This window comes from Limulus polyphemus, unplaced genomic scaffold, assembly GCF_000517525.1.
Source record: "Limulus polyphemus unplaced genomic scaffold, Limulus_polyphemus-2.1.2 Scaffold9709, whole genome shotgun sequence".
NCBI classification, from domain to species: domain Eukaryota; kingdom Metazoa; phylum Arthropoda; class Merostomata; order Xiphosura; family Limulidae; genus Limulus; species Limulus polyphemus.
Genome location: NW_013675319.1, coordinates 1 through 4,807, shown reverse-complemented (window position 1 = coordinate 4,807; position 4,807 = coordinate 1). Strand labels below are relative to the sequence as shown.

Below are 4,807 nucleotides of genomic sequence, written 5' to 3'. Positions count from 1 at the left end.
TCAAACGAAATCTCTACTTACATACAGCTAACAGTCTTGTACGTATTGCATCATACTAAATAAATTTATCTGTGGTACTGTTTGCTTGCTTTTTTTTTAGCAAAATCACAGTGAGCTATCTATTGTGTCCATCGTGGGGAAACGTACCCCAGAGTTTAGTGTTATAAGCCCGTATACTTACTGTTGTCTGAATAAAATACATGTGGGGCCCCAGAAGTAACAAGTGGAAACGATTCCAATGTTGACATTTTGGGGTTACATGGGTTCTTGGGGATCTAGTAACCAATAAAGTCATGGACCTACGAGCAGTTTGGTCCATAAAAAAATGTAGAAAAAAAATTTGCTAAAAATTCGATGGCGTCCATGTTGGTAATTTTGGGGGTCCAACCTAACAAACGGACATTTCTGTCCAGTATCGGTTACTAACTCTGTCGACTGTGTTAAGTCCCCCCAGTGGGTAAGTTTACTGACTTATAATCCTAAAATCCGGGGTTCGATTCTCCGCGGCGTATACAAAATATAGTCCAACGTGGTTTCGTTCTAGAAAAACATAACTGCGGTGAATTTATTTCTCAATCTTTTTTTTTTTTTTTGCGCATGTCTATTTCTGCGATAGTTGTCCCTAATTTTGAAGTGATAGACTAAAGTAGTTTCCCAAATATAGTGTCGCGAGTTTGGCCAGAAAAAAATCATTGCGTATCATAGGGGGGGGGACTGAATGGATTGGTTGAAACCCATTTTCAAACAAACTGTATCGCATAAATTTATGGTGTCTGAAATGGGGTCATCAACAAAAAAAAAAAAAGCTCTGGAACCGCTGGCCTAGAGGCAAGGCTACCTAGTCAGATAATGGGTTTTAATGTCGATGTTATAATACACCGAAAGCCTTAAAATTTGGAGTGTGATGTTATTTTACATTTTGGCGGAAAATAGGCACGAACCATGGATTTTTGATATTCTTTATTCAGCTATGAAAGGTAAAAACAAGTATTGTTACCTTATTTAATTTCAAACTCCTTAAAATATGTTTAATCAGAGCGAACTATTCTCTGGTGTTAAAGGTATTCGTAAGAAAATACATAAAATCTGTTTAAAAAAAATCATATCGTCCGTCATACTTCTGTGGTTCGTATCGAACTGTTTGACGTCATACTTCTGTGGCTCGTATCGAACTGTTTGAATATTTTTTAGATGTTGGAATTTTTTATATATATAAAAAAAAACCTTTGAGTGATTAGCAAGAAAAAAAAATCCTCTAGAGCTCCGCCTAGTAGTAACAGGTTTAAGTTGTTGCTTTTGTATATAAACTACGTTACAAAAATATTCTAAAGCTGAGCAACTTTACACATGTATTATTACCCTCACCAGTTATACTGTAAAGCCAACATGTACTTTTTACCCTCACCAGTTATACTGTAATGTCAGCATCTCTTATTACCCTCATCAGTTATACTGCAATCCCAACATGATTTATTACCCTCACCAGTTATACTGTAATGTCAGCATCTCTTATTACCCTCATCAGTTATACTGTAATGTCAGCATGATTTATTACCCTCACCAGTTATATTGTAATACCAACATGTATTATTACCTTCACCAGTTATACTGTAATATCAACATATAATATTGTTTTGTTATATTTAGGATTCTTCACAAAATAATTCTAACCTAATATATATATTTTTTTGTATTTCTGTAAAGAAAGTGTACTCTGTTATACAAATTCGACAACTAATGGGCCAACTAATGAAACAATTAATGGGACAACTATTGGGCCAACTAATGGGACAATTAATGGGCCAAATAATGGGACAACTAATGGGCCAAATAATGGGAGAACTAATGGAACAACTAATGGGCCAACTAATGAGCCAACTAATGGGACAACTAATGGGACAACTAATGGAACAACTAATGGGACAATTAATGGGACAACTAATGGGACAACTAATGGGCCAAATAATGGGCCAACTAATGGGAGAACTAATGGAACAACTAATGGGACAACTAATGGAACAACTAATGGGCCAACTAATGGGACAACTAATGGGCCAAATAATGGGCCAACTAATGGGACAACTAATGGGCCAAATAATGGGCCAACTAATGGGACAACTAATGGGCCAACTAATGGGACAACGAATGTATCTTGCCTACTCCACTTCTGGAGCCAATGTTGATATTATATATATCCAGGATATAACACCTAACAGTCTGTAACTAGAATGTTGTGAGTTTACCCACATTATTGTATTGATATAAATATGACACGCTTATCCTAAAATCGGGAACCAGTTGCTTCTTATGTTACGGAGGAGATAAACTAATCTTATCAGGTGTGAAAATATTAATTATGTTTACTCGGTTCCCACAGCTGACGAGTCTCGAACGTAAAAACCCACTTCATTTAATAACGCTTTTGAGCGAAACTGCTATAAAGGCTCCCACGAGGCACGTGAATTGAAGTACCCACGTACGTCATCGTTAGATTGCGCAGTGAGAATAAGTGTATGTGTCGTGGGAATTGGTGCTATACATATTATAAAACTACACAGATATGAGTGGCCAATTTTGGTCACAGCGTATAAAATCTTATTCAGCTCTTCAGTAGGGCACTATCAGAGGTTTGATACGTAATACAGAAGTATCGGTATAGTCTCTGTACTGGTTCAGTGACGCTAAACATATGTGTGCATCAAATCAAAACTTGATTTGATGCAAGGGATGCCCCACCCCCAATGGCACAGCGGTATGTCTGCGGACCTACAACGCTAGAAATCGGGTTTCGATACCCGTGGTGGACATAGCACAGATAGCTCATTGTGTAGCTTTGTGCAGTAAACATGCAGTACCTTCTGTAACTTTCTGTGTACGAGATTATGGAAGTTAATATCTCGCTAGAGAATTGCACCAACACCTCCACTGGGACTGGTTCTACAGAAGTCGTTGTTTCTTTGTGCGGTGCCGTTTTCTCGGTCTTTGGAGTGATTGCTAACGTCCTCTGTGTCGCTGTCCTATCTCAGCCAACAGTTCGTAGAGCACCAATTCAACTCTGTCTTCTGGTTTTGACTCTTTTTGATACACTGGTTCTCATCTTATCTCTTCTTCTTTTCTGTTTGCCCAAACTTTCTACCACAACTGCCCTCCTTCATCGGTACCAGTGGAAAGTTTTCCCACTTTTGGCTCCCATGTTATACCCGCTAGCCCTCTTCGCACAGACGGGGTCAGCTTGGACGACGGTAGCGGTCACTATAGAAAGATACGTCGCTATATGCTTTCCTTTTAAGGCTCGCACCTGCACGAGAGCCACGGTCCGGAGATGGCTGGTGGCAGTTTTCGTTTTTTCTTTTGCCTATAACGTTCCACGCTTCTGGGAGCTCGAGCGACACGCGTCATTCGACTGTTCGACAAACGCGACCATTTACGTCGTCGTAACTACAAACTTCGGACTTAACGAAACGTATTACCAAGTCTACTACGTCTGGCTCTACTCCATTGTAATGTATATTCTTCCTTCTCTTCGTTGTTTATTTTGAATGGACTGATTTGGAGAACTGTAAAAACAGCAAAGTTCTGGAGGAGAAGCTCCACTTTTAGAGGGGACAAGGAGAAGAAACTGGCGGCGATGTTGCTCTGCGTTGTTGTCGTCTTCTTCTGGTGCAACATCTTAGCCTTTGTAATCAATCTCCTGGAGCACATCAACTACGATATTACTCGCCTAATCCCCGTCTCCAACATGCTCGTAACTCTGAATTCAGCCGTCAACTTTAGCATCTATGTTATTTTTAACAAAGTTTTTAGAAAGCGATTTTGCGCCATATTTATAAAGTGTTTCAAGTCCAGTTCCCGCTCGACAACGAATCCGAAAAAGCCAACGGAGTTTCGTTATTCCCACAAGTACAGCATGAAACTTGTATCTTTGTACAGCACCAAAACTGATGTGCCCTGAGCAGTTATGAATTAATTTAAGAATATTCTGTTGTTATTCTGTGAACCGTTATCCCACTTGTTAAGTGACTCCGATGTTTTTTTTGAGTTATCAAATTATTATTTAACTTCTCGTTTCTTGAAGATTGTAGCAATGTTTAGATGGTGTCAATGTGTTAATCAATGTGTTTAATGTGTTAATCAAAACTATTAGAATTATTACCCAATTTCTCGCTTGTTAAATATTGTAGACATGTTTTAAATTAATAAATAAATTGAAACTATAAAACGTTCACCTATTTTCTCGTACCTCAGAGGAGGTATACACATTTAAACGATTTAATTAGTTTAATACAGTCACCTGACACCCTGTGGGTCAGTGGTAAGTTTACGGATTTACATCGCTAAAATCCGGGTCCCGATTCCACGCGGTGGTCATAGGTTAAGTAGTCAATTTATGTAGCTTTGCGTTAAAAACACAAACAAACAAGTTTGATACAAACTATTCAAAATTCTCGAATATCATGCACGCCTTTCTATGTTGTAAAAATCATGCACGCTTCTTTCCAGATAGACTTTTTAAATATTTATTTAGTTAATTCAGAACCCCCCCTCCCCCTTAGTGTCTGAACGGCAAGTCTACGGACTTACACAATGTTAGAAACCAGGTTTCGATATCCGTGGTGGGCGGGGCACAGATAGCCCATTGTGTAACTTTGTGCTTAACTACAAACAAACAAACAACACAGGGCAACTTTTATCATGTCATGGTTTTCAAGATTTATCAGTAATCATATGGATATCCATTCCATCAGGCCAGAGTCTCGAACTACGTCAAGGTGGAAGGAAGAGGTCGTGAGAGCACAATGAGCCTCCC

The 4,807-nt window shown here is 38.9% G+C and overlaps 1 pseudogene; it reads left to right on the top strand.

Moving 5' to 3' along the window:
- Positions 1-2,642: 2,642 nt before the first annotated feature.
- Positions 2,643-4,076, top strand: LOC106476051 (annotated as a pseudogene).
- The last annotated feature ends 731 nt before the right edge of the window (positions 4,077-4,807 follow it).